The sequence below is a fragment of the Ovis canadensis genome, chromosome 6, assembly GCF_042477335.2.
Source record: "Ovis canadensis isolate MfBH-ARS-UI-01 breed Bighorn chromosome 6, ARS-UI_OviCan_v2, whole genome shotgun sequence".
Taxonomy (NCBI): Eukaryota; Metazoa; Chordata; class Mammalia; order Artiodactyla; family Bovidae; genus Ovis; species Ovis canadensis.
The window spans coordinates 108,075,195-108,102,919 of NC_091250.1; the positions used below are offsets into that span (position 1 = coordinate 108,075,195).

The 27,725-nt window shown below is 42.4% G+C and overlaps 1 protein-coding gene and 1 non-coding gene across 3 annotated transcripts in view; both read left to right on the forward strand.

Annotated features, from left to right (window-relative positions):
* The window catches only part of SHROOM3 (shroom family member 3), a 330,073-nt gene that overhangs the window by 172,920 nt on the left and 129,428 nt on the right, over positions 1-27,725 (forward strand). The gene's annotated exons all lie outside the window — the stretch shown is intronic.
* On the forward strand, positions 14,842-14,982 carry LOC138443040 (U4 spliceosomal RNA). The gene has a single exon (XR_011257967.1). It is a non-coding gene; the product is annotated as a U4 spliceosomal RNA (small nuclear RNA).

Genomic DNA, 27,725 nt, shown 5'->3' on the forward strand with positions numbered 1-27,725 from the left:
TTCTATTTCTCACCTGTAAAAAGGGGAGTGGTGAGAATTCATGAGTTAACATTGTTACCGTGCCTGGGATAAGAAATACACATTTAGGTGTGAGCTCTTATTGGGCTTCCCTTGTGGCTCAGATGGTAAAGCATCTGCCCACAATGCGGGAGACCCAGGTTCAGTCCCTGGGTTGGGAAGATCTCCTGGAGAAGGAAATGGCAGCCCACTCCAGTACTCTTGCCTGGAGAATCCCATGGACAGAGGAGCCTGGTAGGCTACAGTCCATGGGGTCGCAAAGAGTCAAACACGACTGAGCGACTTCACTTCACTTCACTTCTTATTGGGCTTCCCTTGTGGCTCAACTGGTAAAGAATCTGCCCGCAATGCGGGATATCTGGGTTTGATCCCTGGATTGGGAAGATCCCCTGAAGACGGGAAAGGCTACCCCCTCCAGTATTCTGCTCTGGAGAATTCCATGGACTGTATAGTCCATGGGGTCCCAAAATGTCGGACACGACTGAGCGACTTTCGCTTCACTTCACTTATTGTTCCTGGGCCTTTCCAGGTGGTGCTAGTGGTAAAGAACCCAGCTGCCAATGCAGGAAACCAAAAGATGCTGCTGCAGTCCCTGGGTCAGGAAGATCCTGGAGGAGGGCATGGCAACCACTCCAGTATTCTTGCCTGGAGAACCCCATGGACAGAGGAGCCTGGCAGCTACAGTCCATGGGGTCACAAAGAGTTGGATAGGACTGAGGCAACTTGGCACACCCACTCATTATTGTCCTCGATTGTCACTGAATCCCTGGGAAGCAACCATGAGAATCAGAAACGAGGAAAAGTGGAAAGTCTGTCTTTTGTACTACTCTGAAATCTACTATACCTTTGAGAAAGAAAGGAAAAAGCTTTTTTTAAAGCTACTTTTGTTTATTACTTTATTTATTAAATTTATTCATTGTCTTTTTGGCCACACGGCATGTGGGACTCAAGTTCCCTGACCAGGGATTAAACCCACTCCCCCTGAAATGGAAGTGCAGAGTCTTAACCACTGGACCTCCAGGGAAGTCCAAGAGAAGTTTTTAAAATGTTTAAAATGAACCATCCATAATTTGTTTGCTGTGACAGAGAAAGAAGAGAATTCGGTGGTAGTCACAAATTTAGTGGTTCTCACCTGGTGGCAGTAGTGTGCCCCACCCCGACCCTCAACACCACCCAGTCTGGACCTTTAACAAGGTCTGGAGGGGTTTTGGTTGTCACGCTGGGGTGCTACTGGCTCTAGTGGAGAGAGGTCAGGTCCTACAGGGCTCAGAACAGCCCCCACAACACAGAATTGTCTGGCCTACGTGGCACAAGTTGAGAAATCCTGAGTTAAATAATGCTGTTGGGAATATCAGGTGATTATTATCCAATACTGGACTGTCTCTTTCAGGGAGAAATTAGCCTTCCAATTGCTTTCTGAGAACTGAAATTATTTTCCTCTGCCTATATAGGGAAACAACTGCTAATCCTTTTAATAGGTTTCGTCTGGGCTGTCTTTTTTCTACACAACTCTCAAATTATCAGGCACCTCGGTCCAAAAAATCATCAGGCTGGTGGCTTGGAAGATTGTGGGTGGAAAAAAAACAACAACTGGATTAACTGAGTGTTCATTTTTCAGCTAGTGAGGTTTAGCCCTCTGTGGTGATAAGGGAAGGAGCCGAAGAGGGAGGCTGGGTGAGGAAGTGCCGGCACGTTTCAGCACTGTTCTCCAGGGAGAGGGAGGGTGGGCCTTTCCAACTCTTGCCAAGTGTGGAGCCATCCAGGAGTAATCACAGAACTTTCCTTTTGTTCCTTCTTCTCTGCTTTCTTTGATTATCTTAATTTCACAAACTATTTTATCTATTGTTTAATAGTTTTATTTATTTATTTTTGGTTGAGCTCGGTCTTCGCTGTTGTGGGCTTTTTTTCTAGTAGCAGCAAGTGGGGGCTACTCTCTAGTTGCTATATCCAGGCTTCTCATTGCGGTGGCTTGAGAGGGCTTGAGGGCGCCCTGAACGCCAGGGCTCTAGGGCGAGAGGGCTTCAGTAGTTGCAGCTCCCAGGCTCAGTAGCTGTGGCTCACGGGCTTAGTTGATCCTCGACACATGGGATCTTCCCAGATCAGGGATCGAACCTGTGTTTCCTGAATTGGCAGATAGATTCTTTACCACTGAACCTCCTGGGAAGCCCATTATTTCAAAAACTATTGATTGAGTATTTTCAAACTCAACTCCTGAGATAAGTGCTGCTCATGATACAAAAAGTCCTCAGTGAGTCTAAGATTAACTCAAAGAAAATTAAAAAGTGAAATAGGAATCATATCATCTCAAAAAAAAAAAAGAGGTTGGACAAAGGGCTTTCCCTGCCATATTTTATTTTATTCATTTCTAAATTGCAAGATATAAAGTTAATCCACATTTTGCTATGAGTTTAACTGTGTTTATTGAAGGCTATAAAATTATATTAATTCATGATAAATGACTGCCACAGCCCTGTGTCAGCTTTCCTGCTTTTGTTCTCTGTCAAAAACTTTTGCTTTGTCTTTGAAAGATTACCTACTAGTATGTAGGCTTCCTGGTGGCAGTAAATTGGTAAATAGTAAGCAGAAGTAAGGAGAAGGCAATGGCACCCTACTCCAGTACTCTTGCCTGGAAAATCCCATGGACGGAGGAGCCTGGTAGGCTGCAGTCCATGGGGTCGCTAAGAGTCGGACACAACTGAGATACTTCACCTTCACTTTTCACTTTCATGCATTGGAGAAGGAAATGGCAACTCACTCCAGTGTTCTTGCCTGGAGAATCCCAGGGACAGGGGACCCTGGTGGGCTGCTGTCTATGGGGTCGCACAGAGTCAGACACGACTGAAGTGACTTAGCAGCAGCAAGCAAAAGTAAATTTAATTATAATAAATAAACTCAACCAATGATACAAAATGGTTTTTAAGTTGAATCCCTCTTGGTCCGGCTGCAGGAAAGCAAATTACTTTTCATGGCGATGAATGTTAGCACATCTTCAGTTAGGTCAGTGGAACTCATTGTGCAACTGTGATATGAGTTTGGAGAGAAGACTCTTAGAAAAGATTTATTTACTTATTTGACTGCGTATTAGTTGTGGCATGTGGGATCTAATTCCCCCAGCAGGGATCCAACCCAGGCTCCCTGCATTGGGAACTCGGAGTCTTAGCCACTGAACCACCAGGGAGGTCCCTGGAGAGAAGGCTCTTGAGCCAGACTGGCTGGATTCAGATGCTGGCTCTGCCACTGGCTCTGTGTGATTCTCGAACTTTGGACAGATCGCTTCTCTTCCAGCACCTCAGTTTCCTTATCTTCACAATGAGGATGATGGTTTTTTCCTCAGAGGGTGATTGTGAGGACTAAATGTGCCAATGCATGTCACTAGCACAAAGTAAGTGCTTGATGAATGGTAGGGTGTTTTTTTTTTCTGAACTTTTTGTATTGGCATGTAGCCTACTGAGACTGATGGATTGGAGCCACTGCAGCTTGCCTAAATCTAATGTAGTGGGAAAGTGCCTAATCTTGATCACCTCGTATTCCTTGAGACAGTCATCTTTTAAAGACACGTATTTTGTAATTAGCAGAACAGAGCTTTATTGATGTATCACTGAATCCTTGGCTTTCTATGCAGTATGACCATGTGAAATGCTGGAATAAGATCAACATCTTGGATTCCCAGGCCTTGGATGCATCCTGATCTTCAGGCAACATGGGACACATATTAGAATTTGAGTTTCCAGTTGCCTTGAAAGAGGATGCTTTCAACAGTTTTAGCTGGTGTAATACTTGCAGATGACAGTGCTCTAAGGGATGTTGGTATCAAATATATTCTGGCTCTATTTGTGCCAAGTTCCTGACATGTTATATTTATTGTCCCTAAAGCAGGATAGGATCAAAATGCTGTGCATAAACAGGTGGAGATGAGTTCACAGCTTTGGTGGATTTTTTTTTTTTTTTTGGCTTCATAAATTTTATTACCAGGTGTGACAGAGTCCTTCCCTCCCCAAAATGAATCACATGCTTCCCTGGAGAGATCTGGGAGAGTCTCCCACCATCCCCAGGGAAGAAGTGAGAAAGACAGGTGCTAGGGACAGGGAAGGCTCTGTAGTTCCTCAGCCTACTTTTCCTTCCCTTCTCAACAGAGGACTTTGGTTTTTCCATTTATTTCCTAGAAACATATCTCATTTGCCCTCCTACATAAAGACACATGATTGCTTTAGAGCCTGACTATATCATTTGGGTACATACTTCCTTATTAGTGAAATATCTATGTTGCCTGTGTGTTATTCCAGTAAACAGAAGCACTTGATCAAAATGATCTCTTAAAAGCCTAAATTTTCTTCTTAAAATGTTAAAATAAGAATGATTCATCTAAGGAATGCCTTGAACATATTAGAAGTCATTATTTTTCAAGGATTAATGTTAGTAATTGTTGGACAGTCTCTGAAACTTGAAATCATAACCACCTAAAATCAGTAGTGGGAAGGGAGATGAATAGAATGTAGAAACACTAAAATTGTAAGCTTTATAAGACAGAAGTGATATTATATTCAAAATAAAAAATCTGAGAATTCTGTTCTATTTGCTCTAGATTGAATTTCAGATTAATGACTAAATACTTGAAAATGTAATGATATGGATTTACTCATCTATAAATTAAAAATATAAACTAGTTGATGTCTCAGGTACATTTTGTCTCTAAAATGTCAAAATCAATGTAATGTGGCTTTGGAGTTGAATTCCCCAAGGGCAAAGTAGATACACATTTGATTCAATGTTCAACAAAGCTTTGCCAATAAACATTAAACTGATTTTGATTTAAGTACCCTCTTCTACAACTGAAACATGGGCTGTAAAAGTCATGTCCCCATGGTGATAAGAGCATCAGTATGAGGGAATGTGTGAAGGGATTGTTGTAGGAAGCTGGCACGGCTCTGTTTCATGCTGATTTCAGCAGTGTGGGTGCTGCCGTGGAGGTGATGGTCTGCGTGGCATTATCAGAGTAAACCTTAATTAAAAGCATGAATGAAGCCATGGAGAGCCAAGATTTACCCAGGAAACAACAATGTGTCGGTGACATTCAGCTCAGAAAAGGGGTTTTTGAAGCCCCATTTTATTGCCTGATGGTGGGAGAGAATAATTCTCCTTATCCAGTATTCTTGGGCTTCCTTTGTGACTCAGCTGGTAAAGAATCTGCCTGCAATGCAGGAAACCTGGGTTCGTTCCCTGGGTTGGGAAGATCCCCAAAGACTGTCCACTTCAGTATTCTGGCCTGGAAAATACTGTCCATGGGGTCACAAAGAGTTGGACATGACTGAGCAACTTTCACTTTATAGAAATTCTAAGAAGACTTTGAAAAATGATGAACACCATAAATTAGATTTGAATTTGATCAGAATCATAGCCTCAAATTCTGTATCTCATTAACTATGAGGCTACCCTGGTAACTCAGTGGTACGCTGGTGGGGCTACTCTCGTGGCTACCCCGGTGGCTCAGCTGTAAAGAATCCACCTGCCAGTGCAGCAGACCCGGGTTCGATTCCCTGGGTTGGGAAGATCCCCTGGAGGAGAAAAGGTCAACCCACTCTAGTATTCTTGCTGGGAAAATCCCCTGGACAGAGGAGCCTGCTGGGCTGCAGTCCATGGAGTCTCAAAAAGTCAGACATGACTGAGCAACTGAGCAGAGCATCCCATTAAACTATTAGTATGTTGACAGAGAGCAAGTGAGTGTAACCCATCTCTCTAACTTGGTTAAGCAGAAATGGTCACAATCTGATTTAAGATATAAGTAGCAAAAGGAAGAAATAATAAGGAAATGGTCAAACAGAACTGCCCACGTGGCTGAGGCATTGTGCAACTCAGCCAAGTGACACCAGTGAGAAAGCCTAATGGAATTGCTGAAGAAAGGAGCAATATATTTTCAGGGGCATAAATCCCAGAGCATAGAAAAAATAAGGAAACCATGTAGGCTTTTAAATAAATGGCAAATTCTTGTTTTCTGAAGTGTATCTTTAAAGACTGTGCTGTGCTACGCTTAGTCACACAGTTGTGTCTGACCCTATGGACTGCAGCCCGCTAAGCTCGTCTGCCCTTGGAATTCTCCTGGCAAGAATACTGGAGTGGGTTGCCATTTCCTCCTCCAGAGGATCTTCCCAACCCAGTGATCAAAACTAGGTCTCCCGTGTTGCAGGCAGATTTTTTACCATCTGAGCCACCAGGGAAGCCTGTCTTTAAAGACATTCAGTGGAAATTCTAATAGCTCCAGTTAAATTTCTTTCTAATAAATAACAGTTTAGATGCAGACTCATGCTTTATCATTTCAGATTTCCAAGAATTTGTCAAAAGGACGATACTATATATAAGTGAGTAAATTAAAAATTAAATTTATTCATTTTGACCTGTGCTGGGTCTTCATTGCTACACCCAGGCTTTCTCTAGTAGCAGTGATCAGGGGCTACTCTCTAGTTGCAGTGAGTCCCATTGCCGGTGGCTTCTGGTTTCGGAGCACAGGTTCTTGGGCTCCAGGGCTTCAACAATTGTGGTGCATGGGCTTAGTTGCTCTGGGGCATGTGGAATCTTCCTGGACCAGGGATCAAGCCCATGTCACCTGCAGGCAAATTGGCAGGCAGAGTCTTAACCACTAGACCACCAAAGGAGTCCCAAATATTTTTAAGCATCATGCTTTCTACTGACTGCTGCTTACCAGTATGGTGCGAGATAACTGCTCCTAATCTTCTTATCTGTAAAATAGGGGTAAAAACTTTGCCTGCAGAGTTACCCACGTTATTAATTAAATATGTATGCATTAAATTAAACACATAGTATTGGACTGGGTAGCTGGCAAGAGTCCGATAAATGCAGGAAGTAGTTTTGGAATGTTAATCTCTACCCAGAGTCTGACAGACTCTGACACAGTGTGAGTATATTTTACCAAATCAATTTATTGAGTCTCAGTATCAGAAGCTGCAAAAATCAGGGAAACACTCTGTGTATGTGTGTTTTGAAATCTGCTCATAAATTTAAAATGTCTTGGGAGAAACAAAGGATGCCACTCAGATATAAATAATTTCTCTTCATTTCCTCCAAGTTTTCTTGACTAAAAAACATCAGTTGCAACATCTCATCATAATCTTATCCATTTCTGTCTTACAGAATTAAAACTTGATATAAGACATGTTTTGTAGTTCATCTCTGAGTCTAGGAGATGAACAGGCTAAACTGGAAATAAACAAAGCCGGGAATCTTGAGCAAGAGAGCAGAGACCTATTCACTCCCACTGCCTGAAGAATTTATGACCTGCAAGTTGTCCTCTAATGAGCGCAGAATGAGAGCATTGCATCTTCTCTTAATTAGTTTGACAGATATTCATTTAAATTTGAAAAGATTCTCAGGCTTAGGATAGCAAAGGAAGGTTCTGAATTCCTTTTGCATCTTAATTCTGTTTTTGTTGTGGTGGCTCTGGGGAATGTCAACATCTGAAGACGAATAAAGCCCCCCATCTTCATCCGGGGACCCCCACATTTTCTCTTTAGAAATGCCTGCGAACCACCACACTTTTGCTTTGCAGCTGTGAAGTCTAACACAAAGCACCAGCTTTTGCAAGAATATGTTGGGCTTGGTGTCTATGAGGGGTGGATTTTTCTTTTTCTCTCATGCTTAATAAGGGATAGAATTTCAAGGCTGGCCTTGAATAACAAGCTTTACATCAGAATAGGTCACTGGTTTGGGTGTAAGTAATGACATGAAGTACACACCAAAGTTGATGAATTCACTAAACTATGAATTGTTTTTACTCTCAATACTTAGAGCTGTCATGGATATAAGGTTACCACCAGCCCTTGGTTATCCATGGAAGTGAGTAATCAGGAGTCCATATATTCCCTCTCTCTATCTATATATTTATTAATATAGATATTCTGTTTTATATATATTAATAAATATACATATTATATATATACTCCCTTTTGGGCTTCCCTGATGGCTCAGATGGTAAAGAGTCTTCCTGCAATGCAGGAGACCAGGCTTCAATCCCTAAGTCAGGAAGATCCCCTGGAGAAGGGAATGGCAACCCACTCTAGTATTCTTGCCTGGAGAATCCCATGGACAGAGGAGACTGGTGGGCTACATACAATCAGTGGGGTTGCTAAGAGTTGGACATGACTGAGTGGCTAACCCTTAAACTTATACGGCCTTTTAAGCAATAGTAATGTTAACCTTTATCAGGGGTATCTCTCTCTACCTTATCACACTTTATCTCTGGCTGCTCACTGAGTAGTGTCCAGTCAAAGAGGTCTCAGGGACAGAAACTCACCACCCCAGCAGACCTGGCCAGGCACTCGGGTGCTTTTTCTTCCTACACACAAAGAAAGGCCCCTCTGGGCTAGTGATGATCCTGGCTGAAGGCTGCAATCAGGGAAACGTCTAAACACAGACAGCTTTGGGAGGAAGGCACAACACTTGCCTAATCTACCAAAGCCAAACGTCTGGCTCTTGAGCGAGTTCATTCATCAGGTCTGTCTGGTCTAGCCATACTGGACCCCCGTGTCCCACCCCCATCTCCCACCGCTACCATTTTCCTCCTTGCTGTAAAACAGATTCCTTTTGCTTTATCAATTCATCTTAATGAAGCCAGAACATAACATCCAGGAAAGATGTCCAGAAATTTAGTCCTGACTTAAGCAAAGAGAGATAGAGCTTGCAAAGCATCACCTATCCCAAGTCCATTGTCCTGGTCATTAGAGTGCATTCTCTGGTGAACCTGATTTGACTTACTGTGGCAGAGATGGGTGCAGCATGACGCTAGGTCAGGAGGACTGGGTGCTGGTCCCTGCTTTCCCACTTGTTGGAATAATCCTGAGCAAGTTTTACTTCTTTGAGTATCCATTTCATCTTCTGTAAAACAAAAATGATAATGTGATGTTTAGGTGAGGTTGTGAAGTGTTTAACAATATTGCCTTGGAGCAGTAGCTCTCAAAGTGTAGGCCCCTTGATTGTCAGTGTTACCGGGGAACTTGTTAGAGATACAGATTCTCAGATCTCAAATAAAAAACTCAGGGATATGGGAAAAAATATTTATAAATTATATATCTGATAAGGGGTTAATATCCAGAATATATCATATGTGAATATACCTCATATATATATGATATATGTATGTATATCATATGGACATATCTGGATATTAACCAGAATATATATATATATATATATAAAACTCCCAGAACTCAACAGCAAAACAGTCTGACTTTTAAAAATAGCAAAAGACTTGAAAAGACTCTTCTCCAAAGGTGAAATCCAAATGGTCAGTAAACACATGAAAATATATTCAACATCACTAATTGTTAGGAAAATGCAAATCAAAGCCACAATGAGATACCACCTCACACCCATTAGGATGGTTGCTTTCAAAAAAGCAAAATAAGAGGACCCTTGTGCACTGTTGGTGAAATTGTAAAATGGTACAGCTGCTATGGAAAACAGTATGGTGGTTCCTTTAAAAAGTAAATTTAGGATTATCATGTTGTTGTTGTTCGGTCGCTAAGTTGTGTCCTACTCTTTGTGACCCGGTGGACTGAGGCATGCACACTAGGCTTTGCACATATTTAAAAAAAAAGGTCCTGAGGACACAAATGGACAGAACCAAATTCTAGAAATGGTGTATATGGGCTATGAGATCCTGAGAGCCTGGGAAGATGATTCCTTGGTTCACTAAGGCTGAGCACGTTCTCCAGAAATAAGGCGACTGTCCTCCATTCAGCTCTCAGAAAACTAACACATCAAGCTTTTATTTTTTTATATGTGCAAAGCCAGATAGTGTTGTAAACTCTTCTTTTCAAGTATTTTCATCAGGACTGGAATAAATGGCAGGAACAGTGTTAGCAGGCAAGTGAGTCTTTATGTCCATCTATGACTTTCTAACGCTTAACTAAGTAGGCTGAGTCTAGAATGTTCATATACCTACACCATTCAAGAGTCTGAAGTTAACAACAAAAGAGACAGCATTAATTTTTTTTTTTTCCGGTGGTTTGTACTGAGCTGTGAACATCTTACTAGCCTTGAGTTTAGTTTCTCAAACTTGTTTCAGGCAGCTTTTGCCACCTGGTACCCATTTGGCTTTATTTTTATTTATCTTTTGGAGAGCAGAGGGCAAAGAGCTATGAAGAATCCCCCAGAGAAGGAAAGAGAAGCATTTTCTGTGAGGAAAATTGATGGCACGTTGTTTTCTTTCACACAGGGCACTGAGGGTATAATCTCAATGCTACACTTGGCCGTCATCTGTCAAACCAAAGCAAATAAGCCAGTGCAATCTTTCGTTATTGTAAAATGGGGACAGAAAATAACTGCCATATGGTAGTTGTCTAGCCAAAGAAAACCACTCTCATTTCAGAAAATGTTTATTTTTCTGCTCTCATTGAGTAATGGACCATCGAGGTATGAGTTAGATTACAGCATTTTGTGGAAAAGTTGTTTTTGTATAGCAATTCCTCAGGTGTTTACTTTTGGTGATTTTGGCTTCCTGAAGAGGTGACAGTAGGTTCTGAGGGTTTTCCTGCTTTGAAGATGAGGAAATTGAAGTACAAAAAGCAGAGAGACTGATTAGTATTATATGTATTAATGTGAAATTTGGAGATTAAACATCTTTGCAGAAATAACTGCACCCCCTTGTTTTATGTCATCTACTTTCATATATTTCTCAAATAGCCATATATCTTGATACACTCTAACAGTGACTCTTGTTTTGTATGTGTGTTTTTTTCCAGAGGGATCCACCCCCACTCCAACCCATCTTTGATGTTACCATGTTATTCTCTGTAACCTGGGGTTTTATTTTAAAATGCTCTTGGTAGGGACTTTCCTGGTGGTCCAGTGGCTAAGACTCAGCACAGCCAAATAAATTAATTAACTATTTGGGCTCCCTGGTGGCTCAGATGGTAAAGCGTCTGCCTGCAATGCTGGAGACCTGGGTTTAATCCCTGGGTCAGGAAGATCCCCTGGAGAAGGAAATGGCAACCCATCGGTATTCTTGCCTGAAAAATTCCATATTAAAGAGGCTGTGAGCCACTTCTCAGGAGCAGATGAGCCCCCTCCAAACCTAGCTGAGGTGGGGCTAATATTCTGTTGATTGGTGATGTGAGGTGTTGCTCCCAACCAGGGTCAGTAGCTCTTGTTCAAATGAAAAACTGTTAAGAGGTTTCACCATCTCAACCACTTTGTCCTCTGCCGTAGATGGGGATGGGAGAAGGACTTGCCTGAGAGTGAGTTTTTCCCCATTAAAAAAAATCATAATTGGGACTTCCCAGATGGTCCAGTGGTTAAGAATCTGTGCTCCCAATTCAGGGGGCTCGGGTTCCATCTTTAGTTAGGGAGTTAAGATCCCACATGCTAGGCAGCCAAAAAAAAAAAGCATTAACCCAAAGAAAACAGAACACAGTAATAAAGATAAAAATAAAACAAAAATGTTAAAAAGAAATCATGGTAAATTATCCTGACATAGACTGAATACATGCCCCTCCAAAATTAATATTTTGAAATCTAATCCTCAGTGTGATGGTATTAGGGGGTGGGGCCTTTGGAGGTGAGAAGGTCATGAGAGTGAAGCCCTCAAGAATGGGATTAGTGCCCTTATAAAAGAAACCCCAGAGAGCTCTCTCAGCCCTTCTGCCGTGTGAGATTTTTATAGCCGTCTGTGATACAGGAAGTGAGTTCCCATCAGACACAGAATCCGCTGGTGCCTTCATCTTGGACTTCCTGACCTCCAGGCTGTGAGAAATAAATGTCTCTTGTTTATAAACCATCAAATCTATGGTATTTTGTTATAGCAGTCCAAACAGGCTGAGATATATAGAGAACATAAAATCGGCCATTTGAACCATTTTTAAGTGTACAATTTATTGCTGTTAAGCGTGTTTACATTGCTGTGCAACCACACTGCTATCTGTATCCAAAATTCAAGGTGATTTTTGAAGTCCTTCCTGGCTTCAACTCCCTCATTCCAATTAACTTTGCGGCTCGCTCTCTCTCTCTGAGTCTGTGTTTCTGTCCTGATTATTTTACTTGGAAAGTGGGAAGGATTTATTTTTTAACACTACATGATGAATTGGTTTCAGAGGAATTCAAACGATCTTGTTGTTTGGATTATTTCTTATCGGGAATGCTAGATTTTTTCCTAAGAATGATGGCAGAGGTGAAAGGGCAAAAGGGAAGGACCTCTTCTGTGAGTCAATTTAGCAAAAGAGAGGAGAAGCGAGGCAACATTAAATCATCCCAGGAAATATATTGTGAGTGCTAAAAGGGCATGTTGGCCTTCTCAAAGGACCAAGACCCCCAGGTTTTGCCTAGGAAACCTCCTGGCTCTGCGTAGGGCAACCTGCTTCATGTTTTTCTGTTTGCTTTCCATTGATAAGCACTGGTTAAGGTCATAATGCCCTTGGGTTCCCATTAAGCTGGGTGGAGAGCAGTTCTTTAATGTTTACTTAGCGGGCATGGCATACCGGGAACTCTACAGCAGATATAGAAATGTGCCCGGCCTCTTGCTCCACCTGAAGAAGGAGGATTTACTTACAGTGTCTCTTTGCTGCTCCCACCTTCTGGAGTTTCAGAAGGATACCGGAAGGAATGATTACTTTCTTTACCCAGTGTCTAGATACTCGGCCGTGAAAATGTGTTTGTACAATGCAGGCTGAACCAGTCACGTACTGAATATGATACATCCTTTTCCTGGAATATTTTTGGAACAATTTAATTGCATTTTGCCCAAGAGCAACTGGGGTGTGTGTGTATATTCAATTGCTCAGTCATGTCCAACTCTTTGCAAACCCATGGACTATAACCCACCAGGCTCTGCTGTCCATGGGATTTGCCAGGCAAGAATACTGGAGTGTGTTGACATTTCCTTCTCCAGGGGATCTTCCCAACCCAGGGATCAAACCTGCCTCTAGGATCTCTTGCATTGGCATGTGGATTTTCTGCTGTGCACCACCTGGGAATAGCCTCTAAAGGGTTTGGAGTCAGGCTTTAAAATGTCTTCTTTTTGCTTCAGTGGGCTTCACATTTTATATCAGTTGCTGTTATTATTAAATTTTCTATACTGAAAAATAATTCAGTGTGGTAAGGCCATTTATTTCAGGCAAGATTTAGTCCCTTGTCACAAAGACTCTGAAAAGTACAAAATTATAAATTTAGGTTCTTCTTAAAACAAACACTGTTGGATAACTGACCAAATTTGAGCCTATTCCATGTAATATCAGTCATTCTAGCATCTAGTGAGGTGTGTAAATTAAGTCAGTGGGCTTCTAAGTTATAGAAAAGAAAAAAGAAAAAACACACACCCAGAGGGAAAACTCCCAGCATGTGGGGTTGGAGGGGACTCCCACATACTACTCCAGCCCCCACCCCACCACAGTGTCCAATGCAAGAAATTCCTACAGGGCAGAGGCTTATCCAGCCTCTCCTTGCATAGTTTCAGGGTCAGGGAAGTCAGTACTTGACAAGTCAGCTCATTCCTTCTTGTGTGGCTTTCATTGTGAGAAAGATGAATCTCCAAGTCTTCAACTCTCTACCTTGAGTAATCATTGACCATCCTCTTTGCTAAAGAAAAGAATTATTTAATGCTGTTTTATGCTTTATGAACACTTGTGCATAACTCACATAAAGCATTTACCACGAGCTGTTATTATTTCAGCACATTATGACCTCACAAGTTCTCAGGCAGCAATAATACATGAGAAATGTTTTCTCTGTTTCACTAATGTCTCCTTCCTTGGCTTTGCTAAAAAGCCTTTAGAAGGTCCAGGAAACGTAGTACTGATGGGCAAGCTGGCATGGAAGTTAGAATAATCAGCTAGGACTTGGATGGAAGTCACCATTCAAACCTGAACTTCATCTTCAACTTCCATTTAGCTCGTCTTGTTATGATGGCAAGAAAGAGAGGGCCACACCAAGGTTCAGGGAAAGGCCGTATCTGAGAGGAGGGCTGGAGGAGATGGTCATTCAGCCACAGCTGTCATTGGTCATGCTGTGTCTTCCTCCATACATTGAGGAAGTGGAATCAAGAACAACATGATAGTACTTTTGCTCAGCAAGCCACTGAATTATATAATCTTGGAGGTGGAAGGCCAACCTCAGTATTTTACAGATAGGAAAGCAGGTTTGATAGTCTTTGGCAGAATATCCACCTTGCAAACTTCAATGGCTTTAGAACCAACCAAGGAAGAAACACAAGTGAATGAAGTGGGCCAGTACAAAATGTAAAGAGCCCTTTTCCTGAGAACACAGTGGGGAATGGTGAGGACTAGGGCAAGTATGCATTCTCTAAAGGGAGTAGCGGATGTTCAACTCTGACGGCTTATTATTATGAAGGAATGCAGACCCAGTGTTGCCAGAAATCTGGATTTTTATGTGAAATATCCCAAATGATGATTTAGTGTTCAAACTGAAAGCACCGTGTATACTAACACAGAGCAGGCCAACTGAAACATGCCACAAGCCAAGTTCTGTTTGCAGATGCTTTTCCGGGGTTTAGGGAGCTCATGGGTGGGTTGTGTCCTGAGCTGGGGGCCTTCAGCAGTGGGGCTGTGAGTGGATCCAGATGGTTTTTCTGCAGTTGACCTCTGCCAATCCCTCCCCTTTTCCAGAAAAGATTGAGTTCATCTCTGTGTCATCCCTAGAGAGATGCCTGTTGGCTCTGAGATGAACTGACCTCATCAGGGTGCCCAGGAGAAAACTGGCCGAGAAGGGGAGCAGGGTGGGGAATGAAGGCTCCATTAAGGGAGAAAAGATCGAGACCACAGGAGGGTCAAGCACATTTGAAAACATGTCTAAATTCATCTGTTAAGCTTTGCGCAGTGGCAGTATCGTAGCCAATGAGGTTTATCCGAGGCGCGATTATTGCTAATTGAAAACTTTTCCCAATACCCCGCCATGACGACTTGAAATATAGTCGGCATTGGCAATTTTTGACAGTCTCTACGGAGACTGAATAAAAAAAAAAGAAAAAAAAAAATTCATCTGTTGCCTAAAAAAGTTCGTTTACTTAGTGTGTATGGCAAGTGCAACTTTCAACCAAAAGTGTAGTTAATGGATTTGAAGTCTCTGCTGTCCAGTCTTCTAGGACACAGGTTCAGGTCAGTTACCTGTGATTTCGACTGATATGTGCTCTTTGGGGCTTCAGATGAGAAAGGTGCTCAACAGGAATGCTGGGGAAGTTCAGCCCTGCTTTGAAACAAATGATTTATGCCAAGTGATGCTGAAACGCTGTGTGTTTCCATTTAAGAGGACCTGCTAGAGGAATGCGGTTTGGGGGCCTCTCCTCGTTTATCACGGTGTTTACAAATCCTGCTTGAAGTTGAAAATAAATCATCATCCTGCTGCTTCGAGGCTCTTTTACAGCTAAGAATTTTAGAGAGAATTGAGGACGAACTCATTGGTGGTGCCATGTGAAGGAGCAAAGGGAAGGGACCACGGGGAGGCACCCTGGCATAGAGGATCTTTGACCAAGGAAAGGTGTTCATGGCCAACTCTTCTTCTTCCAATAATTATGCAGTCAACTGAAAGATATTGGATAGATATAGCATGAACTGAGTTGAATCTGTAAAATGCAGGATTAGCTGGGATTTGAAGTTTTGATCAGGCAGTAGATTCAAAGAACTGTTTGGTCCCTCAACTTCAAATACCTGTGAGATGTGAGTAGTGAGAATTCCCTGGCGATCCAGTGGCTAGGACTCAGGGCTTTCACTGCTGGGGCCTGGCTTCCATTCCCTGGTTGAGGAACTGAGATCCCACAAGCCATGTGATGTAGCTTGGAATAAAAACAAATAGAAGATAATAAGATGTGAATGGTGCATCAAGTGAGGAAGATGAAGCCTTCACTTTGTGAATCTCATGCTAATCTAAGGCTCAAACTTCATCACAGCTGGGCATATTTATCTTAAAGTAGAGAAAACTCAAAGGGTGGTGCCTCCCTTTCCGTACATCAAGGATTACTGTGCAAAAGCAGGATTAGACTCCAGAGGGCAGAACAAGGACCCATGGACAGGTGCTACAGGGAGGCGGATATCAGGTTTGACCTTAAGAAGACTTTTCCAACAATTACAGTTGTTTAAAAATAGAAGAGGCCTTGAGTCAGGGTCAAACAGTGGCTTGGTGGCTTGTTCTAAAAGGAACCTGGGCATCCCATGGGGCTGTGAGAGTTTATGAGTCTAATATTCTGGCTTGGAATTCTGAAAGGATCAACCCTCCCATATTTCCTGCTTCCTGGATCATAAATCCTGTTTTAAAAACAATAATCTTGTTTCTTTGCCTACCAAATCCATTCAGTTCGGTTTAGTAACTCAGTCGTGTCCAACTCTGCAACCCCATGGACTGCAGCACACCAGGTTTCCCTGTCCATCACCACCTCCCAGAGCTTGCTCAAACTCATGTCCATCTAGTTGGTATGCCATCCAACCATCTCATCCTCTGTCATCCCCTTCTCCTCCTGCCCTCAGTCTTTCCCAGCATCAGGGTCTTTTCGAATAAGTCAGTTCTTCATATCAGGTGGCCAAAGTATGGAGCTTCAGCTTAAGCATCAGTTCTTCCAATGAATATTCAGGACTGATTTCCTTTAGGATTGACTTCTTGGATCTCCTTGTAGTCCAAAGGACTCTCAAGAGTCTTCTCCAACACCACAGTTCAAAAGCATCAATTCTTCAGCACTCAGCTTTCTTTATAGTCCATATCTCACATCCATACATGACTACTGGAAAAACCATAGCTTTGACTAGACGGACCTTAGTCAGCAAAGTAATGTCTCTGCTTTTTAATATGCTATCTAGGTTGGTCATAGCTTTTCTTCCAAGGAGTAAGCGTCTTTTAATTTCATGGCTGCAGTCACCATCTGTAGTCACCAATTGCCTACCAGTTCACACGCTAGTAAAGTAATGCTCAAAATTCTCCAGGCCAGGCTTCAGCAATACGTGAACTGTGAACTCCCTGATGTTCAAGCTGGTTTTAGAAAAGGCAGAGGAACCAGAGATCAAATTGCCAACATCCACTAGATCATGGAAAAAGCAACAGAGTTCCAGAAAAACATCTATTTGTGCTTTATTGATTATGCCAAAGCCTTTGACTGTGTGGATCACAATAAATCGTGGAAAATTCTGAAAGAGATGGGAATACCAGACCACCTAACCTGCCTCTTGAGAAATCTGTATGCAGGTCAGGAAGCAACAGTTAGAACAGGACATGGAACAACAGACTGGTTCCAAATAGGAAAAGGAGTACGTCAAGGCTGTATATTGTCACCCTGCTCATTTAACTTATATGCAGAGTACATCATGAGAAATGCTGGACTGGAAGAAAAAGAAGCTGGAATCAAGATTGCCGGGAGAAATATCAATAACCTCAGATATGCAGATGGCACCATCCTTATGGCAGAAAGTGAAGAGGAGCTAAAAAGCCTCTTGATGAAAGTGAAAGAGGAGAGTGAAAAAGTTGGCTGAAAGCTCAACATTCAGAAAACGAAGATCATGGCATCTGGTCCCATCACTTCATGGGAAATAGATGGGGAAACAGTGGAAACAGTGTCAGACTTTCTTTTTGGGGGCTCCAGAATCACTGTAGATGGTGACTGCAGCCATGAAATTAAAAGACGCTTACTCCTTGGAAGAAAAGTTATGATCAACCTAGATACTATATTCAAAAGCAGACATTACTTTGCCGACTAAGGTCCATCTAGTCAAGGCTATGGTTTTTCCTGTGGTCATGCATGGATGTGAGAGTTGGACTGTGAAGAAGGCTGAGCGCCAAAGACTTGATGCTTTTGAACTGTGGTGTTGGAGAAGGCTCTTGAGAGTCCCTTGGACTGCAAGGAGATCCAACCAGTCCATTCTGAAGGAGATCAACCCTGGGATTTCTTTGGAAGGAATGATGCTAAAGCTGAAGCTCCAGTACTTTGGCCACCTCATGCGAAGAGTTGACTCATTGGAAAAGACTCTGATGCTGGGAGGGATTGGGGGCAGGAGGAAAAGGGGACGACCGAGGATGAGATGGCTGGATGGCATCACTGACTTGATGGACGTGAGTCTGAGTGAACTCCGGGAGACGGTGGTGGACAGGGAGGCCTGGCGTGCTGCGATTCATGGGGTCACAAAGAGTCAGACACAACTGAGCGACTGAACTGAACTGAACTGGGTTTCTCTAATGCAGAAATTGGGGCTTCCCAGGTGGTGCTAGTGGTAAAGAACCCCACCTGCCAATGCAAGAGACAGAAGAGGCTCAATCACTGGGTCGGGAAGATCCCCTAGAGGATGGCAAGGCAACCCAGTATTCTTGCCTGGAGAATCCCATGGGCATAGGAGCCTGGTGGGCTAGAGGTGACTTTGCATGTATGCAATGCAGAAATTAACCTACAACCGAGAGTAAAGCTAAATAGGTAATAGAAACAATGTGAACTGGTAGGAAATCTCAGGAAGTAAAAGTTAGGTGAATGTGTATTTAAAAATCACCTTCACAGTTGAATCAGAGCAGTTTTTATTTTATCTAAATAAGAGCACAGACTTTGCAGCCAGTTGACAGTGTTTAGACCTAGTTCTACTTTGGACTAGACCTTGACCAAAATGCCTCAATGTCATCATCTGTGAAGTGAAGGTAAGGCTAGTTCCTACCTCATAGAATTTATGGGATGAGTAAGAAGGTTGAGGGCATATGAGACATTGAGAACTGAGCAGAGCACATAGTGTGAGGTTCATAATGGCAGCTTCTGCAGCTGTTATTATTATACAGCAGAATGTAGCTGTGTTTACAGAACTGACCTGGTGGACCGAATTTTTCTATTTTTCCCTAAATAATTTATTTGCTTCAAATAATAGCCCATGTTGGTGTTTTTATGATATTTAAATATTTTAACTGAATATTTTTCTGTCCAAGCTGGTGACATTGTGAGGATACTTTGTCAGAATAATAATACACTGATAAAAGGATTAAAGAAAGTTCTTGTTACCTAAGGAAATTTACCTTTGACCACAGTCAGATTTTTCAGACTTCAACCTTATAGACCTGTGCTAATATGTTTGACTACCTCACTGCATTACAGAAATGGAATTTAACTACCTGGGGTCTTTTGTTTGACTTATCAAAGAATTTAGTTCTCTAAGGTATAGTGGCTGGAGAAGGGAAAGGCTACCACTCCAGTATTCTGGCCTGGAGAATTCCATGGACTGTATAGTCCATGCGGTCACAAAGAGTTAGACACGACTGAGCGACTTCACTTCACTTCACTTCAAGGTATAATAGTCTCAGCCTGATGGTATGTTTTGAGTTATAGGAATTGGCTCACATCTGTTCTGTTTGTTTAACCACCAATTAGCACATAGAATATATATATATATTTTTACAAAACCAAAGTGCTTTATTTCTTTTCTAAAAAATTTATTTAGTTTAATTGGAGGCTAACTGCTTTACAATATTGTGGTCATTTTTGCCATACACTGACATGAATCAGCTACAGGTGTACGTGTATCCCCCATCCTGAACCCATCTCCCTCCACATCCCATCCCTTTGGGTTGTCCCAGTACACCTGCTTTGAGTGCCCTGTTTTATGCATCGAACTTGGCCTTGTCATCTATTTCACGTATGGTAATATACATAGCACATAGAATCTCACAGTTGGGATTTCCCTAGTGGTCCAGTGGCTAAGACCCTGTGCCCCCAGTGCAGGGGGCCCGGGTTCCATCCCTGGTCAGGGAATTAGACCCCACATGCCACAACTAGAACACAGCACAGCCAAGTTAATAAATAATTAAAAAGCAAAAATGATAGCCAAGTTTACAATACCTGGGTAGTCCTGTGGAATGCTAATTTTTTAGCACTAAAATGTGAGGTGTTAGAATGACGATTTAATACTAATAAACGCATATATGTTTGTAGATATATTATTTTCTTATAGTAAGTATACATATTTGTATACATAAATGTTGTATCATGAAGTCCTCAAATTTACCTTCACTTTAGTATGATTTGAGCTGAATTTAGGAATAGTATGTTCAAAAGCATGGAAAGTTGAATGTCATGAACATGAATGTTACCTAAGTGAAAGTGTTAGTCACAGTTGTGTCCGACTCTTTGTGACCCCATGGACTGTAGCCCTCCAGGCTCCTGAATCCATGGAATTCTCCAGGCAAGAATACTGGAGTGGGTTGCCTCTTCCCTCTCTAGGGGATCCTCCCCACCAAGGGATCGAACCCAGGTCTCCTGCAAAAAGATTCTTTACAGTTTGAGCCACTAGGGAAGCCTAAGCAGGTACTAAATTTAAGAAGGTTTTTGCATTGGACATTCATTCCTCAAATATTTTTTTATTCTCTGCAGTGTGCAGGGCTTCCATGCTTATCAATAATACAGATATGAGAGTTTAGTTCTTTAAAATCTTGTAACTATTTATTTGAAAATAATTTTGAAATTATAGAAAATTTGCAGGAGTAAGAATAGCTCACAGAACACTCATGTATCCTTTACCCAGATTCATGGATTACTGACCTTTTACCCCACTTGCTTTATCATATGTGCCATCTAAGACCTAAATTAGGATGGTGATACCAGGAATGAAAAGCACCAGATGGTCAGGATAGACCCTGGATTTGATCCCTAATTGGAAGGGATGTTGGAAATGATTGACTTGTTGAATCATGAGGTCGTTAGTAGAAATAGGCTATTCAGGAGGGGGATCTGGGGCTTTTTCATTTGAATACAGATGATGACTTTGCTCTTGAACTGGTGTAAGGCTCAGCTGGTGAAAGTGTCTAGTAAGCAACTGGGACAAAGCCGGAGAAAGAGTCTGAAGCAATGTATATAGATTTGGGAATTATCTACAGAAAGGTGATCATTATAGATGAGAATGATGAGATCCTGCAGAAGGGAGCAGAAGCAGTGGAGAAAGGAGAGCCATGTACCTTGGGATTTAGAGGCCACAAGGAGGAGTAATGAGAACAGGCTATTCTGGAAGGCAAGGGAGAAAGTTGAAGGGGCAGAAAAGGTTAGCAGTACCCACATTGAGGAGAGGACACTGAGGAGAGGCAGCTGGGATTGTTACTTGACAAAGAGCAGTTTGAACAACTGTGAACTCCAAAGCCTGCCTGCAGGGGGTTAATAGATGCAAATGGGGAAGGAGGCAGGGCTGAAAGGACAGAAGACTCTTTGGAGATGCCCAGCATCAGAAGCAGTGAGAAGGTGGGAGTGTGGGGTCATCAGGCTAAGGAACCCCATAACTCTCTGTCCTTCATCATAACCTGGAGGCATTTCCCCATCTTTAATGAATCTTATTCAGCAGTTACTTCTGTTCCACAAGCAGATGATTAAATGAAGGACCACTCTTCCCTGGGTCAGTCCTCAGCCCTCTTAGCTAAGATTCTGCTAGCAAATAGCACCTTATCTGCACCATTTTGTGATGTGAAGGGACTAGGGTGACCCCAAGGAGAATCCTTCAGCATTCAGCCCTTGAAAGGGAGTGCAAAATGCCAGATAGTCTCTTTTGATGGAGAAAGTCCAGAAAAATAAAGCTGATGTCAATGGGATTTTTGTGGTTTTCTCCTTTAGTTTTTGGGCTTCCCTGGTGGCTCAGCGGTAAAGAATTCCCCTGCTAATGTAGGAGATGCATGTTCGATCCCTGGTTCGGGAAAATCCCCTGGAGCAGGAAATGGCAACCCACTCCAGTATGGACAGAGAAGCCTGGCAGGCTACAGTCTATGGGGTCGCAAAATGAGTTGGCGACTAAACAACAATTCAATTTTGCATCTCCAAGAGCCTCCTATGCTCTCCATGTTTGTTTGTTTGTTTGTTTGTTTTAAGCCTCCTGTCAATCAAGGACGGGGTCTTAGCACCCTGGGAGAGCCTCACACTTGGCCTACACCTGTCACTAGTAAGTTAGGAACTGCAAATGCCAGTTCACGTGAGCTGTTGCAGGCAAGATACCTGAGGATGTCTGACTGATGCTCCCGAAATCTCAGTTCAGAGTTCAACTGACTTACACCAAATGAGACAAAACACCAACAATACAGAGAAGGATCTCTAATAAGAAGCATTTTGCACACTTTCCTAATCCCCAAACCACCGCCTTTGCACCAAAGCTGACTTGGAATGTTGAGTCTTGGGGGTTGTTTATTTATACAGTGGTTTGAGTGAAGCTTCCCCCTATTATTTCTTTTTCCTTCCACCCTAGGTGGGATACAGGTTTCAGATGCCTAAAGAATATAGTTTCAGTATTTTGTTTAGATTTGATATAATTTAGATCTTCTTACATTCTTTGTATCCTGTTTGGTTAGGGACATTTAGATGAGTAGACTGATGAGTTTTCATGGGGGCACTCCGGTACTTAATGTCAAAATTATCCATGGTTTTTCCTAGACGTTTCTTCTTTAGGAATTTGTCATTTAAAGGGTAGTTACATCACAGTGAACTCAGCTGGTACAACACCGCTTTGCAGGACTGTTCCTGTGCTCACTCCCACCCTCTTTTCATGAAGTTGATTCTTACTTGAATGTCAACAAAATGGCAGGCTCTCAGCAAGGGAACATTCTTGATTCCTGAGACAGGGAACGAAGCCAGCACTTGTACATTTGTTTTCAAATGAACTGGTTCTTATGTTGTAAATATTTAACCATTCACCGTAGTCCTCCTACCAAAGTTTCCATTAGGTGTTCAGCTAATTCCCTTTCCCACAGGCAGATAAATCTTCTCTAGCTCTCCAGAACTCTCTTTAAGCAAATAGATGTTATATTCCAGGGTCTTTGAGAAGGAACCAAAAGATGGGACCAGGAAGGCATATTTTTCCTTTGGTGGAGGGAAGGAAGCCGTGGAGAACTGAGTCTGCCAGCAAAGAATGCATGTGAATCTTATTGATGGCTCTGAATATTTTTATAATTCCCTGTGCTGTCTTTGGTCTTCCCAGGTGGCGCAGCGGTAAAGATTCCGCCTGCCAATGCAAGAGACTCAAGAGACTGGGATTCAATCTGTGGGTCAGGAAGATCCCCTGGAGGAGGAAATGGCAACCCACTCCAGTATTCTTGCCTGGAAAACCCCATGGACAGAGGAGCCTGGCGGGCCGCAGTCCATGGAGTCCCAGAGTTAGATGTGACTTAGCAACGGAGCAAATGTTATCTTTGCTTAAATTGTGGGTAATGATGGCTAAAAGCAGAGGAGATTTCCCTTCTCAGTTTATGGTTTTGAGAATCAGAATCAGATGGAGGGCCTTCAGCTATTAAAGCTACTGAAGAGGGCCAGGTGATCTTATCTCTCTAATGAAGATGACTCACCTCTGTGGTGTCTGGGTTCCTGAATACCCATTTCTCACTGGCATTTGCTCTCTGAAAGAAACTGGGGGATGCATTAGGCAGAGGGTTTTGATTTACAGTTGCCTTTGTTTACTCTCTTAGTGCTCTATTTGTTTATTTTAGTGGAAAGAGCGCTGTATAAGATGTATTTTCTGCTTTTAACTTCTTTAATGACTCAAGTTTGTGATACTTGGTCTTCAAGAAATATATTTTGGTTATTTCTCTTCTTTCCCTTTCCTCTTGCTTCCTTCCTTTTCTACAGCCCATATCTCCTGCTTTCCCACGTCTGCGGACAGCAAAGCAAGAAGTCAACCCGAGTCTGAATGTCTAAGCTTATCACTGAGTACACCATCCTTCAGAATGTCTGATGGCACTTGGACCACAGATGACTGTTAAGGTCAAAGACCATAAGCATGAGTCAAATTAGAAACACTCACTACCTTGCAGAGCCAATCTGTCTGTCTGGTCACTTAGCAGTTTATAAAGCTTAACTCCTAGCTACAGAGCTTATTGGGGAGGGAGAGGGAAGGAAAGCACTGGGGTCCCACTTAGAATTCCTCATATACAGTGTAGTCCAAATGATGACCTGGACCTTTTCAAGGACTTAGCAAGAACATTCTATATTTTCTCACCCCAACGGTCACAAATGTTTCTTTTAAGAATGGTGATATTTTAAAAATTATCCAGTTGAACATTTTTAAAATAAAGACCTTTTTTTCCTGATAATTGACAAACAAGATACAGAACTATGGTCTTTAAATATATGCTTTAAAATCTTTCTTTCTTTTTTTTTTTTTTTTGCATTGTTTCCTATTTAGCTTCAGATTTGCATGAAACAAAGTGTTTTTGGGCCGGCTGTGTGAGCTGGTAGTGTGAAACTGAAAGAACACTCCTGGAATTTGAAATAAGAGAACTTTGGGGAGGGGCTGGGCAGGAAGGGAGCAAATAATTTCCCTGGATGCTCAGAGGTACCTTCTCTGAGGAGTCTGCATTTTCTTTCTAGGGTGTAGAAAGGTTAGGTCCAGTTCTGAGAGGAACTCTTGTTTAGTTTTGTTTGTTTTTCATTCCCAGACTGTTAATATTTGTAATTCATTTTGATGTTCAAAGGTAGCTAATTTCTGTTTTCCCTAATCAAATATTTTAAAAATATACATTTATGTAGGAGACAAATGGATATTCTAAAAGAGTTACCTGGTAGTTTTAATACATAAATAAAAGTATTATAAAACCTTCGCTTCTCCCTTTCATGTCTCATGAGACTGCCAGAAGGGTAAGCCGTTGCAGACAGTGCTCCGCATTCGAGGTCTCAGCGGGCTTCTGCCCTCTCGTCCAGGCCCGCCCATCTGTGATGGGCTTGCGAGAGTCCCCGAGAGAGGCTTTCTTCTGGATGCTGTGCTCGCCCTTGGTCTTGTGGCTTTGACACTGAAGCGCTGTTGTCTGCAAAAGAAAGGATATTACAGCCCCAGGGTTCACTCGGCTGCGCGCTTTGTCGCCGTAACTTCATTCTTGGGAAGTTTCTGGGTTTCCCAGGAGATTAAGCGTGAGCCACGTTCGCTCCAGCCTGAGTAACTTCGGAAAAGCCTTGAGTCTGTTTTGTTGTTCAGGTTTCCAAGAGTGGATGAGGGGCATGAGAATTCCCAGCAGGGGCCATTACCACTCCCTGTTAAAATGTGGTGTCCTGGGTCACGTTTTCTAGAGGATGTTTCTTAAGTTGGCCTGGGCTTGAAGGAGCTAGACAGAAATGTGAACCAAGTGTTTGACATGAATCAGTGTGTTAAAAGGACATCTGAACCAATATGGAGTAAACTGTATTTGTTGCATGTCTCAGAACCGCCTCACATCCTTTCTGGATTTAATAATAATATTGAATGTTGGAAAGATTGTTTGAATTAAAGCCAGGTGAGAGGTGATATATTTGCAAAAAAACAAAAAAGAATTGAACTAGTCTGTAAGGGATTTGTTTTCTGAGTTAAAAAGAATAATAGTATATGATTTATGATATTGTCTCCACATTGACCTCAGTACAGTGACATTACATATACATCATTGTTGGAAATGAAAAGGTCCTCTTGACCAAAGCTGACACGGAAACCTTGCTCAATAATTCAGGCATCCTTGCATGGTGCAGGGAGAGTAGACAGAAATAGTTTCATGTCACCTTCCTAGTTCATTCAGTGCCCCGGGATGCAGTTCCAGTATTAAATGAGATGATCAGTCAAATCCTTGCCTTCCTAGGAAGCCACAATAATTTGCAAACTATAGTGGTGGTAAGGTTACAGTTCAGTAAGTTCACCCCACAGTAAGTTCTCATTCGTTGTTGTTCATTCACCCAGTCATGTCCAACTCTTTGCGACCCCGTACACTGCAGCACACCCAGCCTCTGGAGTTTGCCCTAGTTCATGTTCGTTGCATTGGTGATGCCGTCCAGCCATCTCATCCTCTTTTCCTTCTGCCCTCCATCTTTCCCAGCATCAAGGACTTTTCCAGTGAGTCGTCTGCTCACATCAGATGACCGAAATACTGGAGCTTCAGCTTCAGCATCAGTCCTTCCAGTCAATATTCAGGGTTGATCTCCCTTAAGATTGACTGGTTTGATCTCCTTGCTGTCCAAGGGACTTTCAGGGGTCTTCTCCAGCACCACAGTTCGAAGGCATCAGTTTTTGGCATTCTTCCTTTTTATGGTCCAGCTCTCACAAGTGCTAGCAAACATATGGTTTAAAATTTCCATGAAAAACTGTAGGCCTTAAATTATTTGTTTTCAAAAAAAAAAAAAAAAACAAAGCCCAAATAACCTTAGATAGCTTGCCACTTGGTCATGCACCCATGCCAAAATGAAATACACGAGAGCATTCTTCTTTGGGGGACCTGAGACAAATCTTCCCGTTATCAACAATGATAACCTCTCTCCCTTTCCCCTCTCTCTTGCTCCCCTCCTCCCTTTCCTTCTGGGTATCCCTCTCTTGAATAACTTACTCCACATTGCCTTCGGGATAAAAGTCAAGATTTACACACAGTATGCAAGGTTTTCTTCTCCAGCCTTGTATCTGACCAGCTGCTTCTTTCCAGCTTCACATTCCAATCCACTTCCACTGCCTGAGCACACATGCTTCCTCTCTCCTATATTGGCACAGGTTACTTCTCTAGAGTGCTCATCCTCCCCTTTCTAAAGTTGGTGAGTATCCTCATCTTTGTTTAACCTACAACCAACCACATGGTACTGTAAATTTGGCCTGCTGCAGTCCATGGTGTCATGAAGAGTCAGACATGACTAAGCAGCTGAAAAACAACAACAAAAAGACTTTGAGCAACTTAGGAGCAAGGACTGTGTTCATTTTGTTCACCTTCTTCCCTCAGAGCCTAGCACAGTGCCTGGCCAGAGTATGTGGTCACTAAATCTTTGCTGAAGGCTCAGTTGAGTCTGGGTGTCACTCAGATTGCTTTACCTGCAGAAAAACCCCTTGGTCTTTCATTGTATTAAATATATTTATTTGGCTACATTGGGTCATAGTTGCAATGGGTAGGCTCTCTAGTAGTGGCGCACGGGCTCAGTTGCTCCGAGGCATGTGGAATCTTCCCAGACCAGGGATTGAACCCACGTCCCCTGCGCTGCAAGGTGGGTTCTTAACCACTGGACCACCAGGGAAGTCCAACCTTCCTTTTTGTTAATGAAGGAGGTGGAGCAGAGGGGTAGAGTGTACTCAGAGGTGCTTCATAACTGTGTAGGAGTCAACGTCTTATAGTTTGAGGGCAGGGAAGGCATCACGTAGATTTCAGACTAAAGCATAAGAGAGTTATGATGAGGAAGTAGTAGGGCCAACAGTAGCCCCCAGTAGGGCTAATCCTCAATCACGCAATCCACAACACTAGGAAATCCAAAGAAAGAAAAATCACTCCAAGTGAACAGTGCTTCCAGTGGTAAAAATGATCATGGGATTTTCTATCTCTAGGTCGAGATTATTTTAAAATTTGCCTCTTTAGGGACAGTGGATCATCTGTTCCCTTAAAAGTAATCCAACTTGTCTGAACACTAATTGTTCGTGTCCATCCATGGGACTCGGACAAATCTTAACTGCAAACTTCGATACCAACAATACCACAACTGAAGCGACTTAGCAGCAGCAGAGGTCCCCTCCAGTATAGGATTCTCTATTGTTTGTATTCTGTAGCTGATGGTGGCAGTAACAAGGATTTAGGATGAATTCCTAAATTATTTGGATTGATTGTTGAATTCCAGTGGGTCATTATATAGAATTTGCAAACTGCTCTTACACTTAGAGATCATTCATTCATTCAACAGATATTTATAGAGTACCCACTGCAAGGCAGGTGTTTCCCTCTGTATGGGAAATGCAGTGGTAAATAAGAAAGGTAAGGTATTTGTTTTTATAGACCTTACATTCTCATGGGATCACGTAGAT